The sequence below is a fragment of the Acinonyx jubatus genome, chromosome A1 (genome assembly GCF_027475565.1).
Source record: "Acinonyx jubatus isolate Ajub_Pintada_27869175 chromosome A1, VMU_Ajub_asm_v1.0, whole genome shotgun sequence".
NCBI classification, from domain to species: Eukaryota; Metazoa; Chordata; class Mammalia; order Carnivora; family Felidae; genus Acinonyx; species Acinonyx jubatus.
In genome coordinates, this window is record NC_069380.1 from 205,051,269 (window position 1) to 205,077,516 (window position 26,248).

The window sequence follows — 26,248 nt, forward strand, 5'->3', positions numbered from 1 at the left end:
ATTTTTTAAGGACTGGGTCACGTGCTACTGCTAAAAATCATTCCAGTGGGAATTCATTGCTTCCTCCTCTACTTTGCCACATCTGTGTTTATTCCTTTCTAAATATCTCTTCCCATTGCCTTAAGTTCTTTGTCCACTTGTTCCCTCACCAGATCTTAAGCTTTCCCAGCATCTATCATATAATAATAACTGAAGTATTTATTGAATGGCAGAATGGAGAGAGATGGGAAATGGAGTAGTACCGTATTAAGGAGAGTAGAAGTAAAAACATTTTAAGTTTGTAGTCCTGAGGAACAGTGAGATTGAGGGTGCCATGAAATGAAGAAACTCATTTTGGAGGGATGATAATGAGTTCAGCTTTACACTTGAATATCAGGTGATTAAGTCTATGAAAGATGTATAAAAGGTAGCTGTGAGTACCAGAATGGTTCTGAAGTTGTGATCTGATTGTTTCCTGCATAGGTCATTGAGAGAAGAAGAATGTAAATGTAGTTAGAGCTAAAGACTTGAGTATTAGAGGATGAGCTGATGAGAGTGTCTGTCATAGTGTAGGAGTCAATGACAAAAAGGTGGCCAACAGAAGAGAAGAAAACTAGCAAGACTATGATCTCAGAAGCCAAGAGGAGAGTTTTGGTTGAAGAGGCGGTGAAACTGTGGCATTGAAGTTGACGTCTGGAATACTCAGTTTTACTTAATCTGAGGATATTGGCTTGCTATTTAACCTCTCTGGGCTTCAGTTTCCTGAATTTCTAAAATGCATACTAAATTACATGTTTAATAGTGTCACTTCCGTCTTTGTGATTCTCAGCTATCACGTTTCTGGGATATTGAAAGGTTAAAAGAAAGCATTACAGCCTTGTTAAATCACTGTGAGAAGTATTCCCATGAACGGCAATGAATACATGTAGGAGTGATGGTATTTCATAGCACTTTAAATGTAAATTATAGTCAACTCTCAATTTCCTTTTAAGTGATCATCTGCAGTGACTTGCCTCCTCCCCCTCCCAGGTCTCAGGCTACTGAAAATAGGGCTGTGAAAAGCACAGTGGGGTGAGTGAATGGTTTGCATGCCTGTGTATCTGTACCTCTGACTATCACCAAGCTAAATACAGTCCACTCTCATTTACCTGCACTTAATAAAAAGGTGAATAATGATGGAAGAGTGCTAAATTACATAATCTAAATAGCATTATTTATATGTGGTTTGGGAAGATTTTGTATGCTTTCCTCCCCTGCAGTAGATTGGTGTGTCTTTTATGTGAATGATTAACATCAATTTTTATTTCCTGAGCAAATACTATTAGAATAGCAAACATAAATAGGCTAAAATATATATTAGGTAATCCACATATGAATAATTGAGAGTTGACTGTTAATGCTTTTTGGATCATCCATTGTTTTGTATTATCTGTGCTTTTTTGTTAGTGTGGCCAGGTTAAAACTGATGAGCTACTTTTATTTTATCTCTGCAATGAATATACTTTAAATATTATGTAGATGCCAAACTAAGTTGAAAATAATTGTGTAAAACTAGCTAAATATATGTCCAAAGTCACAGGATTGAAAGAGAACCTAAACCTAAGTACATTCTTAAAATTCATTCTTATTATTAAGTCTGGTCCAGACAGATTGCATAAACTGAGCAGAGCACCTGGTAATGATGAAATTTCTATAAAGTACAATGAAATTGAGGATATGCTGAGACTTCAAAATATCTTATTTATGGATTCAGTTGAGTTTATTAAGAAATACAAAAATAGTTTTTTAATTACCTGGATTTTTAAAAATTTGGCTCTTTTAATTACTTGGCCATTTTTTACCCCACTATGTTGAAGATTTAGATTTATAGTGGTTTGTTAATGTCAGTCAGCATATTTTTGATCAGTATATTATATAATTGTAAGTGTTACCGTGAATCAGGAAGGCCAATTCTTGGCTTCAAGTTTATATTACGGTTGGGATATACCTATATCAGGGCATAATATAAGATAATAATATTTGAAGAGCCTGTCAGTTGTCCTTATAAAGGAATCAGAATCTGGAGGAATTCAGAAAAAAATGGGAGACAGGTAAGGAATAGCTTAGAGGAAAGACCTCACAATAGTCTTGAGACCTATAAGACCTTTGCTTAAAAGGGTAGCATTTGAATAGGTAGAACTTTGGATCAGTGTTTTAAAAATTGTAACTTAATTTTGTGAACTAACACATTCCTGGAATATTATTCAGTATTTGAAGGTAATGTTGAGAAAAAGTTGGTAATGAGTTCTGTATGTAAATGTCTTAATTATTCAAGATTGATTACATTTCAAAGTAGGGCTCTTTTGACTTTGAAGGTAGTTTGGGACTGGACTGAGAGCTTATAGGCATATTGTGAAATAATTGTGTGCTTGTGACTATGAGTATATAAATGCTTGGCTGTTATTCTAAATCCAAATATAAATGATTTTTTCTACCATTGTTTTGTAGTATATGTGTTTCCTTTCCCCATCGTTAATTAATACTGCATGTTCAGAGGGCTCTGTAAATTTGTTACCAAACTTCTAGACGTATGCAATATGGAGATAGAGATTATAAATGAGATGGGTATTATTTTCGTTATTTTCCACACTAAAATGACCATTTTTCTGATCTCAGAATTAAACGATTGGCCTTACAGTGAGATAGAATATTTGAAATTAAAATCATTCTGAAGAGCGTGGAATGTTTCATTGCTAAATCCAGACACCCTACCCAGGCCTCTAGTTATTTGGGTAAAGGGTGTACTGGGGAAATTATTGCTTTTACTAAAGCAGCAAAATGAGAGTTGAATTGCCACTTGCAGGGATTTTAGTAGTTTTGTTCAGAATCTAGTGTAATTTCATGTGTTTCTTGTAATGAATAAAGAGTGAAGAGACATAGAGCTGTAAACAAAGAAGACTACCAAGTAATTTACTTTCAGTTACTTAGAAGGAACAACTTACCAGATAAAAGTGTATTTAACTGCTTTTAGATGTTTTTATATGTATATGTATATATATGTATACATATGTATATATATACACACACATATGTAATTTCATGCTTTGAGAAATCACATCTTAAGATAGTATACTAATTATTTCCATGCTTAATGTTCATCCCTCATATACTAAAACTTTTAATTGCCCTCCTTTTTCTCCACTCATAATTCTGTGTAGTACACTCCCTAAACTTCACCACACCACTACCGTCACCACCAGCCCCCTCCCCCAAGGAAAAAAAAAAAAAGAGAGAGAGAGAGAGAGAGAAAGGAAAAAGAAAAAAAACTGAGGGGAATAGAGTGGCAGAAAGAGAGAAGACTCCAGTGGTTGGAGGTAGGTGAGCTGTGAACTCTTAACATTTAGCTATATGGCAGTTTCTGTGTGTGTGACCAGGTGGCTGGTAGAATATTGTGGAACATTTTATTTACATGTGTTGTGGATAAGTTTTTAATCATATCTGTCACATGATTAGTATAAAATCATGATAATGGACTATTTGAATACAAATAGCTGTTTTCTACTTTGTTTAATTTGAATGACTTGTGGTTTTATTTTATTGCTGTAGCTTGTATTTCCAATGTTATTTTTGAATGGCATACCTGACTTGGTCCAAACAGGTCAGATTAATTCTTCTGTAAGATTTCGTGAGTCATATGAGGATAATTCTCAACATCAGTTTTTACAGCTTTTTAGTGAGTTAAATTTTAGATTAGCATAGCCTTAAAAATGTTTAAATCACTTTATGTATTTTAATAAGAACCTTAAAATAGCCTTTTTCTCCTTTGTCATGGGAGAATTCAGTGTTCTATGTTCATGTTTCAGCATTGTTTTGAATATAGAAATATACATTGTTGTTTTACCTATCGAAATGGAAGAAATTTAAAAGGATACTGATTATGCTTCAAAAGGAAATAATAAAGGAGAAGAGTAAGGGATTTGGATAAACTGTAGCAGTTGTCTTTTCTTCTTGTTATTATTCTTCTAATAGTTGTTTTATTTTAAAAGTTTAGACTTATTTTTGAATTCTAGGAAAAAAATTTCATTTATATCAGCAATTGTTTCTATATTGTAAAGGTACGGTAGAGAAAAAGTGTAATTATTTTTAAAATAAGTAATGAGAGTAAATGTTCACTTGGGGTACTGGAATATGAGTGGATTTGGGGGAGGTGTGTGTATATACACATTATGTTTATTTTAACTATATTGGAAGCTACTTTTATTTTATTAGCTCTCTCTCATTCAAAATAGGAATCTTCTCTCTGCTATCTGACAAATGTCATCCATCATTATTCAAACCTTTCACTTATAGGTATCTTATTCAGTGTTGTTTATTTCTTTGCTGAGCAGCCATGTTTGTTAATGAAATTCTTATGAAATTAGCCAAAATTTAATAAAGGAATCGTTTTTCAGTGATCGATCCTAGTTCCTTCATTTTTTATTTTCTAAGTATTTACACATAAAAGTAGTAGGTGTACTCAGGTTGGATGCTGCCATGCTCTATTAGACTATTAACTCTTTTCTGTGATACAGGCCAATCACCAACTACTAATGAGTACTGCTTGTGTGTCCAGCATTGTGCTGGTTGCTACATTTTTAAGACATGGTCTTTGATTACAAAAAAAAATAGCCACCATCATATTTGGAACTTTACTATATGCTAGAAACTGTTAAAAACATTACTTAAATTATCTAATGTAGTCTTCCTACAGTTCTTTTTTTTTTTTTTTAATTTTTTAATGTTTATTTCTTTTTGAGAGAGATAGACAGACAGACAGACTGGAGCGGGGGAGGAGCAGAGAGAGAGGGGGACACAGAATCCGAAGCAGGATCCAGGCTCTGAGCTGTCAGCACGGAGCCCAATGCGGGGCTCGAACACAGGGACTGGGAGATTATGACCTGAGCCAAAGTTGGACGTTCAACCGACTAAGCTACCCAGGCGCCCCTAGTCTTCCTACATTTCTAAAACATATCTCTTAATATCTTTATATCACTGATGAAGAAAGTCGGGCGCAGAGGATGCCTAACTAGCCCCAGGTCGTAACTGCCAGTAAAAGAGAGAGGTAGGATTCAGATCCCATTCACTATTTTTGATTCTAAAACCTATGCATTTAACCCTTTATAATCTTTTTAAAAACAAGGACAATAGAAGATAAATGATATTACTGGAATAACTAGTGACTAAATAAGTATGCTGTATATTGTAGTAATGTCAATTTGGAGCCCTCAAGCAGGCTATTGGCTGAGCTCTAAAATGTACATTTTAACCATTTTGGATAAAATTATTTCTGTAACTCTTATGTACTTCTCCCCTTTCTTAAGAAGGATATATCAACTATATTTTAACTTTTTATCTTTAGCTGGGGTCATCATAACGAATGTTGATTATTGTGTGGGAGGTGGAGGGAGCAATTTATTAATACCTTGTATGACATTGGACTGCTCTTTTTGATCTTATGTGCTGTGTCCTTGTACTCAGCTATCACTTTACATTGCAACTATCATTCTTACATTTAGCAGTCCTTTATTTTTTTTACTTTTACAGTGTTGTAAAATAGAAACTAACTGGAGTTATTAATATTATATGGAAAACAAATATAAATATGTTGTGATTATGAAGAATTAAGGAGCCCTGCTGACAATAATATATGTTACCTGTAATGACTAAACCTGTTGAAGATACATACTTTGAATCTTTATTGCCATTTTTCGAAGTGCTTACTTTTACATCTTGGTTGTTTTCCAGATAGCATTGCCTCATAGCATGGTTTAAAGCAGGTAAGGTATGACTTGATAGAGTTAGAATATATGTATACAATATGGATGGTAGGATTATATAAAGATAGACATTAAGGTACAAAATATGACTAATATGAACAAGATAACATTAAATAATGTGCTAATTGCATAATATAGAGACAGTCTAGCTCTGTAGCTAAGAACATGGCCTTTAGAGTCAGACAGATCTGGATTTGAATCTTGATCCTGCCTCTTAGAAGTTTTTTTGAGTTTGGACAAGTTGCCGTCTCTGAGCATGTTTTCTCATCTCTGCTGGAATAACACTTATTTGAGAAATGAATGAAATGTTTATAAAATATTTACTATAATTTTGGCACATAGATATAAATAAATAGATATTGGGTGTTCTTTAGTGGTAATTTAAAGCAGGGGAGATGAGAGAAGGGAGAGAGAGGTATGAGCTGGGAAAAAAATAAAAGAAAGTGGGACACTGTTACAGCTTTGAATGAGCAGGATGTGGTTAAATCAAGAGGAATGGAGTGTGAATAAAGACATTAAAAATTTTACTGAGAGATGAATAAGGATATAGAATTTTAGTATTCATACTGGATTTGTAAAGTAGGGGTAAGTTATTGAGGGCCTTGAAAACTACATGGAGATGTTAGACCCTCTTTTTACATGTTAAAATGCCTAATATATTGAGAGCAGTAAATATTAACTAAATTTTTTAGTTTATTTTTTGAAAAATTTTTAGGGTTTTTTTTTTTTTTTTGAGAGAGAGAGAGAGAGAGAAAGACAAAGTATGAGCAGGGGGAGGGGCAGAAAGAGAGGGAGACAGACCATCAGAAGCAGGCTGCAGGCTCTGAGCTGCCAGCACAGAGCCCAACGCGCAGCTCAAACTCATAAACCATGAGATCATGACTTGGGCTGACGTCAAGTACTTAACTGACTGAGCCACCCAGGCGCCTCTGTTTTTTATTTAAAGAAAACATGGATCCAAAAAATGTTTGTCATAATTGTATAGTCCAGTACATTTTGACAAATTGGACATATGATCAGAACCCCAATCAAGAATCAGAATATTGCAATACCTCAGAAGCTCTCATTGTGTCTCTTTCCAGGCACTACTTCCCCCCCCATGAAGGATACCACTATTTTGACTTCTAACACCATAGACTAGTTTTGCCTGTTTCTGAACTTTCTGTAATACATCCATACAGTATGTACTCTTGTATCTGATTTCATATGCCCAGTGATCAATGGGCATATGATGGTGTTACATCACCATGTTGTATATAAAGTGTATATCAGGTATGTCATGATGTGGATGGATTCTTTCCTTTTGAAAGGGGAGTGGATTTATGTGAGTGGACAGGGTTTGGAATAATGAGATTAATTCCAACTTTCCTCAAAAAATTAAAATCATTTTCTGAATATCTCAGTCTTTTGCCTCTTTAGACTGACTTTTTGCTTCAATAGTTTGTAGCCAGTTAACACATAGGTGAATTTTTTGTGTTTTGTTTTTTTCTTAAGGATTATTATAAGAAAAAGTATAATCAGATCAAAATAAGCTGCTCAAAGCTACAGGTTAGAAAAAAATTTGGAAAAATTAGAATTTCAACTCAATAAAAGTTTTGCATTGACCTAATAAAATTGGTGGGATTATTACTGAAATTGGTTTGGTATTTCTACAGGGAAAAAGGGAGGATAATAAACACTTTTTGGTCCTCACTTCAGTAATATTCTTATATGGAAATATCAGTGTGTTAATGTGTTAGATTTACAACATGCAGTTTCAGGTATTCATCAAAGTTGACAAGTTGTTAGAGTATGCAATAGAGAGATGCTTCTTCAAAGAGCATTAAGTGTTTAAATGTCTTTTCTGATTCTCTTTCTTAAGAGCTCAAAAGAGACCCTTAGAACTCTGTCTGATTCTTCTCCAGGTTTCCCACATGAAGGAGCAATAATGTGATTGAATTTTTTAGTAGATTTATTAGAACTTGATGAGACTAAGTGAGAGTGTCTAGGACCTACCTCACTGACAGTTATAAAGTGTCTTTATGTGATTGTTTTTCTGTCTTTCCCTTAGTATTTTTCAGTTTCTCTCACTGGTTTCTGTTTCTTTTTCTATTTCTAGTCTTTCTTCTGGTGACTCTTTAATGTAATAGGACATGCCATAGTAATGGACTTTTTTTTTTTTTTTTTTTGCTATATCTGATAGTGTTTTATGTTCTTTGCTTTAAAATAAATTTTAATTGTTAAAGAATTTTTTGTTTTTGTTTTTACTTAATCCTTCATTAGATTTTGGGGATTATTTTCCCCTGAGAGTTGGTGATGCTTTGATAGAAAAAAATTTCACTGCTCATCTCTTGAGGCTTGTCTCCAAGAAATTAGAACTGAGTATTGCATAGGAAATTGATTAAACACTTGAAAGCAACTTAGCAATATGTGCTAAGCATAGGTTAGTAGAATAAAGAACATTTTACTTATTTCAGTATGCAAGAACAAGAGTAAATGTGAAAGTGAAACAAGTATTCACTATACTGGAGGTGGAGAAGTTTCTGATAAAGTGCATTTTCTAAATGTTGATAATTTAAAAAATATTAGTATTCACTGTCTTTTAAATATTCAAAATGTTTTAAATTTTCATGTATCTACTCTGGAAGTATGGAAAACAATGAGTTTGGAATTCCCTGAAGGCAGGAACATTTAATAGCCTTGGAAGATCCTTTCTGATTCTGAATCTAGACTGTTTAGTTCACTGAGTGTGGATTATTTGCTATCAGAAGAATACTTGATTTTAATGGTCAATTGTGAGTGATTGTTTGATTCTATCAAGAATGACAAAATGCAGTAAATCTATATTTTTAGCCATGTTTTTCAGGATTATGTTACTGCTCTTGTACATACGGTACATCATTTATTTTCCAACTGTTTTAAATGATTTTTCCTAGAATAGAACTGAAGTAATACAGTAAACTGTTGGCTGTCCACCACGATCAGAGCTTGGTCTAAAATGATTATTAAAACATTACAAAATGTGAAGTTATCAAATAATGTGTTGGTTTAGCAGATAATCTAAAAATCATATACTTTGAAGTAGATGTTTCCTTTAAGCAGTCCCCTTGGAAGAATATATACTTGTTCTAGTGATGATGTCATTGTTCAAAACATTTTAAGAATTCTGCTTCTGAAGATTGCTAAAACTTATAATATAGTCCTTTAAATTGCTATTTGATTTATCCTTTGGGGATAAATTGGAGGTTGGGAACTGATCAACTATAAATTGGGCTCAAACAAAATGGGGATTCATTAATACATTGATTTTTTTTTTTTTCACTAATTTGGAAAGAAGTCACTGAGCACCTGCTATATTCTCAGCACTGTATTAAATACTGGAATGTGTATGACAAGAAAATTTTTCTAAAAAATATGCTACCACTCTATGTGATGACTCCCATTGTAATCTGGTCTCTGGCTACCTCTGCATACATTCTCATTTCCTAATACTTTTACTCTATTTGGCAAAACAGTCTCCTTTCCATCCACTCCTACTCATACTCTCTTTTTAGAGCCAGAATCTTTGTACCTCTGTTGCATTCTGTATGAATTGTTCTTCCCCCAATATTTGTAGGCTTGCTCCCTTACTTCACCTAATTCTCTGCTCAAGTATCAGTTTATCAGTGAGGCCTGCTCTGATCATTCTATTGCAGGTAGCCCCCATCTCTGCCACTTTCGATTCTTTTATATTGTTTCCTCTTCCATTGCCTTTGTCAGTACTGCTATTACAGTATTGTTGTTTTTCTTTTAGAATATAAGTTTTGTGAAGACACTTTTGTCATTCACCATGGTATCCTCAGTGCCTAGAACAACCCCAGCACATTCTATGTACTTGATTAAATATTTATTAGCTGAATAAATGATGTCAAGTTTATATTTTAGTGTGAAGGCTCCATATTGCTCACTCAGTATCTCGGCCATGTAGTCACTTCTATCACTATGTTTCAAACTTAATAATTATCTTATTACAAAAATATTTCTATATTTCTCATCTGGGTTAAGAGCAGTACTTTAATGGGGCCAAAGCAGACACCCAGGAGACATCCTAGCCTCATTCCTTGTCCTTATTTTACACATCAAATCTGCGACCGGATGATAATGATTTTGTTTCTGAAATACCTGTCAAATCTGTTATTTTTATTTCTGCTGCCATACGTTTATTCAGGCCCCCATTTACTTTCCTGGAGGAATGCATTGGCTTCATAACTAGTCTCTGTATTCTAGTTCTGTCCTTATCTAACCTACTCTCTTTACTGTAGCTAGCAACAAGTTTTCTACAGAGTTAATTTTAATTTCCAAAGCAGGGTTCAGTATCTTCCTTCTTTGGGCTTTTATAGTATATAGAACTTTCTGTGTTACCTTGTTTATAATATTGTGCCTTCCTCAGTCACAGTTGACAAGTATTTATTGACCTTTCCTATGTTCAGGGTACCATTCCTTTCCTGGTGATTCAGTGGTAACAGAGATTGAGTCTCTGCCCTTGAGGAGATTATATTCCAGTGGGGAGAATGCAGACACACACGTGAACATAGAATGTTAATTACTAATAAATGTTCTGAATAATGTACAGTTGGATATTTGAAAGAGAGTTGAGTGGTGGTTGGGAGGATTGTCAGAAAAAGCTTCTCTGAAGCAATGATACTTAGTTGATTTAGGACTAACAAGGAAGCACCAAGTGAAGATCTATGGGGGAATGTCTGCTTCTTCCAAGTTGAAGAACATACGGTACAAAGGCCCAGAAATAAGGAAAGAACAAATAATGGCTAGTGCTGAATGAATGAGAGGAAGAGTGGGGAGTAGGAGAGTAGAGAGGCAGGCAAGTAATAACTTGGGAGATTGTGGTATGCTTGTAAAGGGAAGCTATTAGAAGGTTTTAAGCAGGGGAGTGACGTTACCTGATTTAGAAGGATCACTCTGGCTGTTTTCTGGATAATGGACTGAGGTCCCTGGAGAAGGCTATGCATGACACATGCCACTAAATCAATGTTAATTGAATGAATAAGTGAGTGAATTAATCCTTTCACTTTATATCCAGTTTGAATCACGTGAAACTTCAGTATTCAAGAGAAAGCCACCAAACCTACATTGCAGAAATGATGATTGCACTAAAATAGGTCACTTTTTTGTGACCTATTTCAATAGGCTGTTGGACACATGTCCAACCCTAATCACTTTAGTATTTTGAGGTAGCAAATAATGTCTGAGTTGTCATTAATAATGACAGTTCTTTGTGACTGTGAATAGAAATGTATTCATTTATTCAGGTAATTATTGACTATATCATAGGCAGAGTACTTTATTCTGATAAGTTTTCTGAAGTTTCAAGATGGAGATAACAAGATAAATCAGATCTTGCTCTTAAAATTAGTTGCTCGTCATTCAAAAAAATGTAGATTGGTTGGATAGTTAATCTTGATTGACAAATTAGGAGATTGAGAACGGAGTTATTAGGCTTGCGTAACCTCTGTAAAATATGATTCCGTTCATTTCACTTTCCTGGTGCTGCTGCTAGATGTTTTCTTTAGGTGTTGAATCTATGATTGGAAGTATAAAAAGTAAGGAAAATAGAGGAATGGGAGAAGTTAATTTTATTTTTGGGAGAAGTTAATTTTACCTTTATTCTCTTTAATGTGTTTAAAATTTTTATTCTGAATATGGGCTCTGATAAATAAGCAGGATAGCAGGTAAATTTTGGGGGGAAATCTTGTCTTACATCAGAACTTTTATTTATGTATTTTTAAAATTGTCCTTTTTTTTTTTTTTTTAAGTAACTTTGGTCCCTGCAATAAGCTGTCTTTTAGCATCTAGATTTTCAGCTGTTTCAGCTGGTTGTTCAAGATAAAAATCCTTTTTACCCAATTTTGCCTTTTTTTTTTTTAGTTTATTTATTTTGAGAGAGAGAGAACCAGCAGGGGAGGGGGCAGACAGAGAGGGGGGCAGGGATCTGAAGCAGGCTCCATACTGACAGTAGAGGCCAGTGCAGGGCTTGAAGTCATGAACCATGAAATCAAGACCTAAGCCAAAGTCAGAAGCTTAAGTGACTGAGTCACCCAGGGGACCCTAATTTTGCTTTTTAATTCTGTGCATGAACAGTTATTATTGTTATTTTTTAGTAATCTCTACATGCAACGTGGGGCTCAAACTCATGACGCCAAAGTCAAGAGTCACGAGTCACATGCTGTTATGAATGAGCCAGCCAGGCGCCCCTGTGCAGGAACATTTATTTATTTAATAAGTATTTTTTTATTTGCCAGGTAGAGTTCTGAGTCCTGATTTTTTTTTTTTTTGAGAGAGAGTGAGAGAAAAGGGGGGGGGGAGAGAGAGACAGAGAGAGAGAGAGAGAGAGAGAGAGAGAATGGGGCAGATCTCACTGAGATCATGATCTGAGCCAAAATCATAAGTTGGATGCTTAGCCGACAGAGCCACCCAGGCGCCCCCTGAATATTTTTAAAAGAAATTATGGAATAACTACATTTGTGCCTTTGGCAAAGTAAAACCCTACTTTAAGGTTGGCAAATGAATGTGTGTGCTATGGCAGAAGTTGCTCAGGGATCATGGCATTCTTTCCCATGACGACTACTGAGACTGCACAATCCTCAGTGTAGTATTCCTGGCAACCCTAGGGTTGACACTAGACTTGAAATGTGTTTTGCCATAACAAATATGATTATATAATGTCTGGGTTTTGGTTTGTTGATTGAGGGACGTTTTTCATTTTTAGCAAATAGAGAAGGAGGACTTAACTGTTATTAAGTTGTATTATTGTTTTTTACTGTTAGCATTTCCCAGAGAAAGTATTGGAGCAAGCCATGGTAATAGCCTAAAATAAATTAAGAGAAATATTATGAAAAATTTTGATGAGTGATCTGCCTTTAAAAAATAATTGAGTGTTTATTTGAGTATTTGAGTGTAATCCTAATTAACACTCAATTGAACACTTTTACATGCTATGTCAGTTTAATCGCTAGAAGTACCATGCATGTGATTCTTAACTGATACTGTGATTTCTTCATTTGTTATTTATCCCTTGATCCTGAACTGAGCATTTTTAGTAAGCCAAACTTTACACTAAAGAAAGACTTCATGGGTTAGGAACTAGTGTAGTTGAAGTTTAATGGTGTGGAAGCTTAAAACTGAAGCTGAATAAGCTGAACTCTAAACCTAGAGTTTAAAGTTGGTGGAAACTTTAGAGATGACTTAATGTAGTGAGACTTAAAAAAGAAGAGGGCTTTCTCTATATAAAGGTAGATCAGCTGTTACTGTACTTTGAGGAGACTTATGCTAGTATTAAGTTGTTTGAGATAAACTGGTCAGAAACACCCCCCACAATTGTTTTTATTGTATGCTTACACACATGCACACACATAAAATAAGAATTGTAAATTATGTGAAATAACATTATTCCCAACCTTATTGGTAATTTGTACAGATCTGAACTAACTACTGTTTACTTTTGTGTTACTGTATTTTTTTCTAGTATCAGTTTAAGCTGTTTTGCTTAGAAGATTAACATTGTTTCTTTTTTTGGAAGTATACATTCCTAATTATTACTGTGAAATGAAAATTGTGTTTGTAGTAGGGAAGACCTGGATTCAAATTCTTGCTCCATAATACGCAGGGAAATCTTTGACATGCTATTTAACTTTCTGAGCCTAAATTTTCTCATACATGGGAAGGGATATGATATTGTGCATCTTGCAAGATTATTGTAAGTATTAAATGAGAAAATTTGTTCAAAGACTTTAGCTTCATGTCTATCAAGTGCTTAGATAAAAATCCAGAGGGTGAGTGTTATTAAATTAATAATAGTTATTTATCCATTCTTTTGACATGGACATTTGGGTTGTTTGTAGTTCCTTGCTATTATGAACAATTATAGACAATGATTTTACACATAGTCTTTAAAAAAAATTTTTTTTTAATGTTTATTTATTTTTGAGACAGAGACAGTGTGAGTGGGGGAGGAGCAGAGAGAGGGAGGGAGACACAGAATCCAAAGCAGGCTCCAGGCTCTGAGCTGTCAGCACAGAGCCTGACACAAGGCTCCATCTCACAAACCATGAGACCATGACCTGAGCTGAAGTCAGACGCTTACTGGCTGAGCCACCCAGGTGCCCCTGATTTTATACATAGTCTTATACATGAATTGTGGTACTCAATACATAAATTTCTCTGAGTTAATAGAACTTGATGTAGTAGAATCACTGCTTATATATCTCTGTATATCTCTATTATCTCTTGTATCTATATCCTCAGAGTAGCAATATGTAAGAATTGCTCCTGAGTCTACTTTTGTCAACACTTGGGATTATTAGATTTTTATTAAAAATACGATGTTATGAAAATTATTAAATATAGACATAAGTAGAGTCAAAAGTATAGGAACCCTCATGAATTGCTCACTCCATTTCAACCATTGTAAACCAATCTTATTTCAGCTGTATATCCTCCTCCTTCCCTAGTGGATAATTTTAAAGGTTTTTTTTTTTTTTTTTTTAAATGTTTATTTATTTTTGAGACAGGGAGAGACAGAGCATGAATGGGGGAGGGTCAGAGAGAGAGGCAGACACAGAATCTGAAGCAGGCTCCAGGCTCTGAGCTGTCAGCACAGAGCCCGACGTGGGGCTTGAATTCATGGACCATGAGATCATGACCTGAGCCGAAGTCAGTCGCTTAACCAACTGAGCCACCCAGGCGCCCTGCTAGTGGATAGTTTTAAAACAAATCTCAAACATATAATATTTAATTTGTAAATATGTCAGTATGTATCTCTAAGGAATAGGGACTTTAAAATCTGTAAGGATAATAACCATTAATACAACTAAGTAAATTAACAGTAATTTCTGTATCTCATCTAATATTCAGTTAATGTTCAAATTTCCTGATTATTGTACAGGTAAATTATTGTACAGGTAACATTTTAAGTTAGGTTTCATACAAGGTTCATACACTTTTGATTAGTTTTTTTAATATGTAAAAAAAAAGTACACTGTTCATCAAGTTGCTTTTATTTCTTGATAATTTGTCTTTTTTCAGTATTAGCAGTTTTTTGCTTTGACTTGAAATACTTTTCATGACATACGTTTACGTGGCTATTTGCATCCTACTTTAAGATTTATTGGGCATCCTGATTCTAAGAATTTCATGTCTTTGAACAATTCTGAAAAATTCTCAATATTTGACTTTTTGCATCTCCTGCATTTTTCTCTTATTTCCTTTAGGAACTCTTATTAAATGCATGTTAGGCATTCTCATTATCTTGTTTTTTTTAAGCTTTTTCATGTATTTCCTCTCCTTTTCTCTTAGGGGCCACATTCGGTATCATGTCTTAAGATGTGTCTTTCAGTTAATTAATTCTCCCCTCAGTTGTGTTTATTGTTTATTCTCCCCATTGAATTTTTATTTTAATCATGATAATTATGTCAAGAAATTCGGCTTGGATGTTTGTAATTATTTTTAATATGTGCTCTCTTGAATCTTGTATTTTCAGTCCTTCCTTTTTTTTAAATTTGAGGTTTGTAAGTTATGGCTTGCAAATCTTGCAAATATGGTTTGCAAATGCTGCATGATATAGTCATGCTCTATGGCTGCTTTGATACTACAACTGCTGAATTAAGTAGTTGTGACAGAGATCGAGTGGCCTTCAAAGCTTAAAATATTTGCAGTTGACCCTTTATGGAACAAGTTTGCCAGTACCCCCTGCCCCGTGCTTTAGATATATAAAACATTATTATTTCATTGTTAGTATGTATATGATAATTCTAACATTTTAAGTCTTTTTATATTGTTTTGCTGTTTGTTTCTGTTTATAATAGCTTATTTTCAGGTTTCCTTCTGTGTTTGTGATTTTTGCTTGTGCACTTAAATTTGTTAGGTTACCCAGGCAGATGGTGATTACCTGGTTGGGTGGTTGGGTTATGGGGCTGGTTGATGGTTGGGTTTGCTTTGGCGGTTGCCTGGGAATACAGGAGACCAAGGACTAGTTTATTTCATTCAGATTTTTAAAAATTTTATTTTTTTCATGATGTTATGTAAGTGTACTCTGTGACCCTCCTCCTCTCTGGTAACTATCAGTTTATTTTCCATAGGTAAGAGTCTGTTCCTTGGTTTTTCTCTCTCTCTCTCTCTATTTTCCTTTGCTCCTTTGTTTTGTTTCCTTTTTTATGTTTATTTATGGGGGGATGGGTAGAAAGAGGGAGACAGAATCCCAAGCAGACTCTACGCAGCTCAAACTCAGCAACTGTGAGCTCATGACTTGAACCAAAATCAAGAATTGGATTCTTAACTGATGAAGCGGCCCGGCGCCCCTCATTTGTTTTTTTTTCTTAAATTCCACATGAGTGAGAACATATGGTAATTTTCTCTGACTGACTTATTTCACTTTAGCATTATATTCTCTAGCTCTAGCCATGTTGTTGCAAATGACAAGATTTCATTTTTAATGGCTGAATAATATTCCATTATATATACACACATATGTATTCCATTATATCAATACACATACATATATATATCTTCTGTCTTCTTTATCCATTTACCTATCAGTGGACTCTTGGGCTGTTTCCATAGTATGGCTATTATAAATAATTCTGCAATAAGCATAAGGGTGTATATTTTCCTTTGAATTAGTGTTTTTGCATTTTCTGAGTAAATACCCAGTAGTATGATTACTAAATCATAGGGTGGTTCTATTTTTAATTTTTTGAGGAAACTCCTTGCTGTTTTCCACAGTGGATGTACCAGTTTGCATTCCTACCAATAGTGCAAGAGGGTTTCTTTTTCTCCACATCCTCGCCAACACTTTTTTCCCTGTGTTTTTTATTTTAGCCATTCTGACAAGTGTGAGGTGATCTCATTGTAGTTTTGATTTGCATTTCCCTGGTAATGAATGATTTTGAGCATCTTTTCATGTGTCTGTTGGCCGTCTGTGTGTCTTCTTTGGAGAAATGTCTGTTCATGTCTTCTGTCCATTTTTTAATTGGAATTATTTGGTTTTTTGGTGTTAAGTTGTATCAGTTCTTTATATATTTTGGATACTAACCCTTTATTGGATATGCCCTTTGCAAATATCTTCTCCCATCCAGTAGGTTGTCTTTTAGTTTTGTTGATTGTTTCCTTTGCTGTGCAGAAACATTTTATTTTGATGTAGTCCCAATAGTCTCTTTTGCTTTTATTTTCCTTGCCTCAGGAGACGTATCTAGAAAAATATTGCTATGGCCATTGTCAGAGATGTTATTGCATGTGTTCTTTTCAAGGATTTTTATGGTTTCAGGCCTCACATTTAGGTCTTTAATCCATTTTGAGTTTATTTTTGTGTACGGTGAAATAAAGTGGTTCAGTTTCATTCTTTCATAGGTAGCTGTCCAGTTTTCCCAACACCATTTGTTGAAGAGACTTTTTTTCCCATAGTATATTCAACAAGGGGCTACTTTAAATTAAAATTCTCATGTTGGGATTTTTTTGGACAATGCAGAAGTACATATATCTAAGTTCCAGAGCTTTGTACAGCGGCTTCAAAATCTCAAGAGAAATCTTTGTTTTCAAAACATACGCTATGTTTACCCAGAGGTGGGGTTTTTTTTGCTATCTATCTCTGTTGGTTGCGTGTTCTTCCAATTCACACTTTTTCCTAGGGAAGTAGTCTTTTTTTTTTTTTTGTTTTTAATGTTTATTTATTTTGAGAGACAGAGGGAGGGGCAGGGAGAGAGGGAGAGAGAATCCCAAGCAGGCTCTGTGCTGTCAGCACGGAGCCTGATGTGGGGCTTGAACTCACGAACTGTGAGATCATGACCTGAGCCAAAATCAAGAGTTAGATGATTAACTGACTGAGCCATCCAGGCACCCCCATAGGAGAGTAGTCTTTTCTAAGATCTGATTTTGTACAAGATGGATTTCTTATCTTTCACTGGCCCAAGGGTAAGCCATCGTCCTCAAGTCCTGCACTTAAGCTCTAGAGCAGTGTTTCTCAAACTTTAATGTTGTATTGGAGGTCCTCAAGATCACTCACAGGTTTCATAATTTGTTAGAGCTCATTATGGCAAAAGGATCCAAAGCAAAATCAGCAAATGGAAAAACTACATTGGGTAAAGTTAGGAGAAACCAGGTACAAGCTTCTAGTATCTTCTGGTGAAGTCGTTCTCCCCAGCAGCAAATTATGAGAGCAAGTGAAATATTGTCCACCAGGGAGTTTGTTAGATACCCAGGGTTTTTTGAGGACTTGTCAAGTAGGCACCTTCTGCCTGGCAGGCAGCAACATTGCAGACCCACAGAAGGAAAGCAGGTATTCAGCATAAACCATATTGCTTGTGTAAACAGTTTAGGCCCAGTGAGCCACTCTTACCAGGTAGGGTGGTGGGAACCTTCCCCACATTTGTTTCCAGATGCCAGCCAAGGGCCAACTTTGGAAGGTCAGCAACCCTTTTAAAGGAAAAGCAGTCAGGCCTGCTAGGTTCACTTTTTTCTGTGTAAATGTACAAATGAAGCACCTAAGGATTTTGTTTCAATGAAGAGTCAGATTCAGTAGGTATAGGAGGGCCCAACATTCTGCATTTCTAACAGCATTCAGGTAGTACACGTGTCGGTAGTTCACAGATACACTTCAATAGCCAGGTAGTTGCTCTGAAGGCTAGAAGTCCTTCTTTTCATTTGTATTTTTATCCTAAACAACAAGTTTTTATTTTGAATAGTAGGATTTTTCTTTTTTTTCTGGGGTTAAATTCCCTGTGCTGACCAAAAGTAGTTATTTCTGGAGTAATATGGTTTATTTCTCGTTCAACTTTATCAAACTTGAGTAAAGAGAAAATTTATACATCAGTATTACCACAAATTTGTGTCGTTGGGAAGATGGAAAAAGTGATAGTGGCAGTAACTTGTAGAAAAGAGTGCAGGGTCTGGAATGTTGGTAGTATTAATTGTACAGTGCTACAGTCTCTTAGCCACAACTTTGAAAAGCCAGAAATTCTCAAAGTGAAAAGTATTTTCATTTTCATGAATAACTTGACCTGAGGAAACCTAACCTGACCTAAACTCATTTGACAACAAAACCTGACCAGAATTTGTATTATCTCAGCGTGTCTGCTCACATCTTTCACCTAAAAAATCCTACCGTGGGGGAGTAGGCAATGTTGCCTCTGATCTTTCGGGGGAAAGTGCATCTCTGGTAAATACTACATTTTAAAATAAAAATATTTGAATTCCTAACTTTATCTGACCCCAGGTTTTCAAGTGAAACATTGTGGTCCTTTAGTGGAAATATGGAAAACAGATGTCTCAAAAGCATTATCAGAATGCATAAATAAATATAAAAAGAATTAGCAGTTAGTAGATCATATTCAAACCTCCTGTTCATGCAAGATGTAACCAAAGAGATACAGTATACTGGTTTCATTTATAGTAGGTCAAAGCTTTGAAAGGTTAATTCAAAGAGACTTTGTAAATTTGCTTTTAGATTTTGATTATTGGTATTATGTAATTTTTTATGAATGTTCAAGTGCAATGTAGGGAAGAATAACAAGTAGAAAACTTGTAATTAGAGGACTTGTTTACACTTATACACATTAATTATGTATTTTATTTTTGCCTGATTAAAATGATCAGTTTTTAAACTTTTTTTTTTTTAAGTTTACGTATTTATTTTGAGAGAGAGAGAGTGTATGTGGGCAGAGAGAGAATCCAAAGCAGGCTCCTCACGGTCACCGCAGAACCTGATATGGGACTTGAACTCATGAACCGTGAGATCATGACCTGAGCTGAAATCAGGAGTCTGACACTTTTTTTTTTTTTAATGTTTTTATTAATTTATTTTTGAGACAGAGACAAAGCATGAGCAGGGGAGGGACAGAGAGAGAAGGAGACACAGAATCCGAAGCAGGCTCCAGGCTCTGAGCTAACAGCACAGAGCCCGACGCGGGGCTCGAACCCACAAGTGGTGAGATCATGACCTGAGCTGAAGTCAGACGCTCAACCGACTGAGCCACCCAGGCACCCCAGGAGTCTGACACTTAACCAACTGAGCCACCAAGGCCCCCTAAAATTATCATTCATCAATGTTGATGAAAAGGTTAATTTTTCATGTGTTTCTTTTCATGCATGGGACTCCAGATTAGCCAGTATGTTTTTGTTTTCATAATTTTAGGTGAGTTGTGTCTTGTTTGGTGTATAGAAATGATTTTACTTAACCATAAAAACATACTGCTAAATATGGCAATATCTGCAAATCACTGATTAAGAACTTAGTAGTATATGAAAACAGGAGTCTGTTGGGAGATAGTCTATATAAGATGCTTAAGATACATACACTTAAGATATTTGGTAACTACCTGGGTATAACTTCCTAGTTAAGACTATTACTGTTAACTGAAAAAGGAAATTTGGGGAAGTTTTTTGTTTTTTCTTTTTTGATGTTTAAATTAATTTGATTATTGGACATAATGAATTTGAGGTAGACAGACCACCAGAGACTGAGCTATGGTGCTGTATTTGAAGATGAAATCTAGAATTGAAAATTTGGGGCATTGTTTACTTAAAAAATGAAAACTGAGCACTGGGTGTTGCATGAAACCAATTTGACAATAAATTTCCTATTAAGTAAAAAATGAAAACTGAGTTTGTTATAGTTAGGGAGACGATGAAAAGAGAAACCAGAGGGCAAAGGATACAACTTTAGGTCATGTTAAAGGATATGAAGCAGGAGGAAGAATACAGACAAAGGGACACACAAGGAACAGTGAGAAATAGTTATGAAGGAGGGCCAAGACAGTATAATTATAGAAACCAAGGGACAGAAAGTAGATTTGGCTATCATATTGGCCAGTACTGTAATGGAAAAGTCAAGGAGTTTGAAGAGCTGAGAAAAAACCCTTGCATTAGGGCAAGTAGTAAACTTGAGAACAACTTTTAGTGGAACACTGACCTAGATTGATGATGTTTAGGAGATGATGAGGTAAGAATAAATTAACTTGAAGTTCAGAGATATGTTAAAAGAAGTTATGTTACTTCAAAAATGGAAGAGTGGCAGAAGCATGTTTTGTTTTGTTTGAAGATAGGTTAAAAGAGTTAGTGAAAGAGATGAATGAGAAATAGTAACTAATGGTAGAAATACTAGAATGAGATAAAATGGAGAATCAGGAATACAAATGGAAATGTTAGGTAATAACACTGCAATAGATTTCTAACCCACACTAAAATGTCCTGCAGCCAAAGTGAATTTTTACCCTTTTGCTCCTTTATCAGTTTCTGAGAGTGAAGAAGCCCTTCATTACATTCATAGAAGCCACCTGTCAGACAATTGCTCTGAACTATAAATAGTCATGTTTTGTAGAGAAAAATAGAAACATGAAAGTAGCCGTACAAGCAAAATGTACAACTAACTTCTAAATAATTCTAACAGGCTGGGTGTATATCACAATTAATTGTCTATGCCTTAGGCCCAGCTGTTCTATTCTTTTACAGGCTTATTTACATAGTGAATTGTTTCAAAGACAAACAGGATCTTTCTCATATAATAAAAGATTTCCTCATTAGGGTACTGTGGAAATCTAATAATTTTACAAATATCTTTGTAAATATAGTAAATTAAGACATAGAAATTACAGTACAACATCCAGTGATTGTATTTTTAATATAGTTATTGCTTTTAGTTTTACTATCTTAGAAAATGCTCTATTGCAGACAGTATTTTTCATATTTTTCTGATAAAAAAATGACATTAAAGTAAATGTCACGACAGAAATCTTTGAATGACAGCCACTTCTGTAGACTGGTGAATGTCTTCTGTGCATGGTATATACTTGTGTATACTTTGTACTTGTGCACAAAGTAAAGTGCTTTGGGAATATGGTTACAGTTCTCTTCCACACATACCTCATTACTGTGTTATAAACCCAAGTATTCCACTGATGTGGAATTTTATTGTGAGGAAGGGAAAGAGATGAACTCTAAGAAAGCACATGATACTTTTTTTTTTCTTTTCCCTGTCAAGCAGCCTTTCTCCTTTTTTTTTTTTTTTTTTTTTTTTTTTTTTTTTTTTTACCTCAAACACCTGAATCGTCTTTACGGGAAAGTCTTTATAAATTCACAAATCATTTACCATGTAAAAATAGATAATGATGGAATGATTAGAGGACTATTAGGGAAGGTAAATAGTTAGGCTTTAGATGTTTATCCAACTATTGCATCCCAGAGCGTGATTTCTAACGCTGCCATGGATATAAATACAGTGTTTGGAAGTGTGGGGAGAAGAGCAGAGGAGAACCAGGAAGGTGATTTTTCTGAAGGGAGAGAACAGGCTTGAATATCTACCTTTTTCTTTGTTTTTGTATTCCTAGGCAATGTCATTTAAAACACTTGTATTTGACAAATTTGAATGGGCAAAAAAGATAGTTACCTTGTCAATTGTATTAAATAGATTCTTACAGATTCCTCTTCAGAGCAACAGCAAGATATTTTGGTTAGGTTAAAGGGAATAACTTCCTTTTTTTTTTTTTTTTGTCCTCAGAGTTGTAAAATAGCTGTTTTAAAGCAACATGATCTTCTTTATTTGTGCCTCTTTTACAAACATCTGTACTCTAGCTGTTGCTACAGTTAATCATAAGATAGTATTACCTTGTAAATTCTTGCATTTTAATATTCACAGTTCTGACATGAGGACTTCTTTTGTTATAAATGGCAGATTGTGAAACATCAAGGTAACAAATTCCTGTTTACTGTTAATGGAGAATAAATGTAGTCTGTGATATCTGATAATGTAACAAATCTGTTTTTGTTTTTATTTTTATTTTCATTTTTTAACTTTGTTAAATTATACTGAGAGAGATACATTACGTGTGTATTGCTCAGTGAATTTTCACAGATTGACACACTTGTGAAACTAGTACGTAGATCAAGAAACAGAGCTTGGTATATTTTAAAGTTTTTATGAATTTTTTTCTGAACAGTATATTCAGTAATTTTTTCAAAGTGGTTACTAGTGTGTTAACCATTGTTCTAGGTATTAGGATGACACAGTGGTGAACTAAAGCAGACTTAGAGTGTGGGAAGATAAGTATCAGTCAGATAAATAAATGTGTAATTACAAACTGCTATGTATACTGAACAGACATCATCCTATAAAAGGCAGTATAATGACTGTAGAGTGATTGTATGTATACTGTGGAATAAGGGCAGACATTAGATTGCTTAGGTTCAAATTCTATTGTCAGTTCTGGTATTTATGTAACTTGAGGCAACTACTGTCTCTTTAAGACTCATTTCTTACCGTGAAGATGTTATAATAGTAACCTACCTTATCTGATTGGTATGGACATTAAAAGAGATTATTCATGTAAAAATATAGTATGATATTGCATGTTCTCTATATGTATTAGTAATTTGTTTTGTCTGGGGGGGTGTTGTTTGTTTCATATTGTAACATTCTTATTTGAAAATGATACAGAAGCATATTTCATAAAGTAGCTTTTTATCTCTTAGAGTTCAGATCAAATAATCCAAAAGGTATCAGAATCGAGTCACATAACATTCTGGCAGTCTTTCTAGTCTGTTGTAGTGTGTATAAGGATCATTGGGATACCTCTTGTAAATGCACATTACTGTGGGTCCCTTTCTAGGCATACTTGGCTCTGGAATCAGTGTTTCCTATTATAACTCATGTATTTCTTAGAACACAAGTTTGAAAACCATTGGCCTGTAAGTCTCTCTTGTATGCAGGCCAAATAGCCAGTTATTTTGCTTCATTATTTTAACATACAACATTATGAGGTATTTTTTGTTGTTGTTGCTTGTTTTTGGTGCATACCCTTATTACTACAAATGGTAAAAAATTATTCCCTAAATCTGCACTTGCTCTAGGATTTTCTAGGTTACCCATTATTTCTTTTTGAGACAGAGACAGAGCATGAGCAGGGGAGGGGCAGAGAGAGAGGGAGACACAAAATCTGAAGCAGGCTCCAGGCTCTGAGCTGTCCGCACAGAGCCTGACACAGGGCTCGAACTCACGGACTGTGGGATCATGACCTGAGCTGAAGTCAGATGCCCAACTGACTGAGCCACCCAGGCACCCCTCACATACTACTTTTTGCCATCCGTCTGCCTTTTTCAGTCTTTCTTTCAACCAGAGTTTATTGAAAACCCACCATGTGTCTGGGATTGTGTCAGAGGCCAGGGTTGCATGTGTGAAAAAGATAGGTTTCCTGTCCTCACTTGTCTCACTGTCTAGTGAAGTCTGTCAGGTACCCTTCTTTTGTTCCCATAATATTTATTACCAACCTCTGTGTTATATTACTTTATTTTCTCATTTAATTTTGGTCTCTAGGGCTGAGACCATATCTTATATCTTATGTTTATTAATATTCCTCACCCAGCAGTGGGCACAGTATATGGCATATAGTGATCACTGAAATGTACAGTTGAATGAAACTTAGAAATCTACATACAGAACTACTTCCAGGATAGGTCAAAGCTATGCTTTATGGAATACATTTATATTTTTAATTATGTAAGTAATAAAATGGCTAAATGTAATCTAAAGGAGAAGCCTGTGCTCCTGCTATATTATTCCCATTATATAATCTTAATATTAGAATTTTTTTTCTTTGGGAACTTTTGGAAGAATAGTCTATTATTTAAAGTTTAACTTAAAAATAATTTAAGCGATTTATATTAATTTTATTTATAGTTTATTCAAAGAATGATTTGAAATAAAGCCTGTAGAATATATAATTCTAATTATTAAGATTATATATTCATATATCTTTTAATAGAAGTTCTGTTCAAATGAATCATTTGACACTTTCTAGCCGACTTTTTCATGTTCTATACCTTAATCAATCCTGGCCTATATCTTACAGTTACAACATGCTTGTAATAAATCAATTAAACATGTAAGAAACCAACAAAAACATGGTTTTTGTTCCTAACATTATAAATCAATCACATCAGTGAACTGGTAGATGTCATGTATTTAATTTATCAAGTCAATGGTAGCAATGATAACCTTCAACAAGAACCTCCCTTCTCCTTCAATAATATATAAATCTTTTCCCCTTGAAATCATTCAAAATGAGCAATTCTTTTTGGAATTATAGAAAGGAAGATGTATTTTTGAATAAATAGGAAGAGAAAAGTGTGAGGTGAGGTAACTTGACAATCCAGAATTGAAGTGGAGGGAAAGAGATCTGAATCCCTGGGCCATTGGGAAGACCATCTCAGAATGTTACAGCAGAAGTCACCTTTGCTTTTCCTGCCATCACGATACAAGTAGGACACCGGAACAAGAACCCAGCAAAACTATTCTACTCTCTTGGAAAGAGAAATAGAGGACAGATCTAGTTGTAAGGAAATCCTATTAACAATAGTTGAAGTTTATAATTACAGTAATCATATCATTTATAATATAACATAGGATCCTTTACAGAGTGAAAGGAGATGGTATTGATAATTATAGTAGAACAATAGGTGTAAATTGGAAGCCAGACAGATCAGATATAGATAGGCTGCCGTAACTGCTGCGATAGTGGTATGAAGAATGTGTCATGGGAACATAAAGAAGGGAGCTTTAGGTTAGGGAAAACCTTTATACGTCTGAGCCAGACTTTGAGAGGGAGAAGGATTTTTCCCCAAGTTGGGTAGACAAAGGCCAGTCCAGGCCAGGCTAAAGAAACCTAGTGTCATCTTGCTGACCACTGTACTCTTGCCTCTGTCCAGATCATTCCCTTTCAAGAGGTGCTTCGTGTCTATCATACTTGTAAAATAGCCCTAAGTGAAAATTTTCAGTTTTTAGTATGATAAACTTGACAGTTAAGATTATAATTAAACTGATTTATTGGCAGTAGTAATTGATAGATTTTCCTTGCACATCTCTACTACAGTTTTTATATTCAAAATATGTCAGTGATTAGAAGATTATTATCTGCTACAGAGAGGAAATATGATTGTTTTCAGTATGTGAAAGACAGTAGTACTTGTTTTGCATTCCATACGGTTATACCAGAACAAATGATGAAAGTTCGAAAGGGGCATATTTTGTCAAGTATAAGAAAAAGTGTAAGAAAAAGTATCCAAAGGTTCAGCAGGCTCTTTTGGGAAGTTCTGAGTTCCTCTGCAGTACAGGTAAAAGGAAGGTCCTTTTCCCAGGATGCTGTTAGCAGAATATATCCTTTCCCTACTAAATTCTATCTCTTTGATATTAATAATTGTTAGAGTTACAGGAAATGTTAGAGAACTTGAAGCAGTTCTTCCTCAACTTTTGGACCTGTGGGTAGGGGTGAGAAGATATACTCCCAGTGTCTTGGCTAGTGGAGGGGGACAGATTTGCCTTTGGCTTTTGCAAAGGTAATACCAACTATACTAATTCCCATTATTTTTAATCATTATGTCTGCTTTCAATAATCATAGATAATAATAAAGATATTAAGTACATAAAAGATTCAAATAGTCATGTTTAATTTTGTTATATTAAA

At 34.8% G+C, this 26,248-nt stretch overlaps 1 protein-coding gene across 7 annotated transcripts in view; it reads left to right on the forward strand.

Moving 5' to 3' along the window:
* Positions 1 to 26,248, forward strand: part of RICTOR (RPTOR independent companion of MTOR complex 2) — a 123,227-nt gene that overhangs the window by 12,321 nt on the left and 84,658 nt on the right. The window contains exon 3 of one of the 7 annotated variants that reach the window (XM_027075660.2): positions 1,009 to 1,050. The exons of the other annotated variants lie outside the window; for them this stretch is intronic. The gene's annotated coding sequence lies outside the window, so the exon portion shown is untranslated. The remainder of the gene's footprint in view (positions 1 to 1,008; positions 1,051 to 26,248) is intronic. 7 annotated transcript variants of the gene reach the window in all.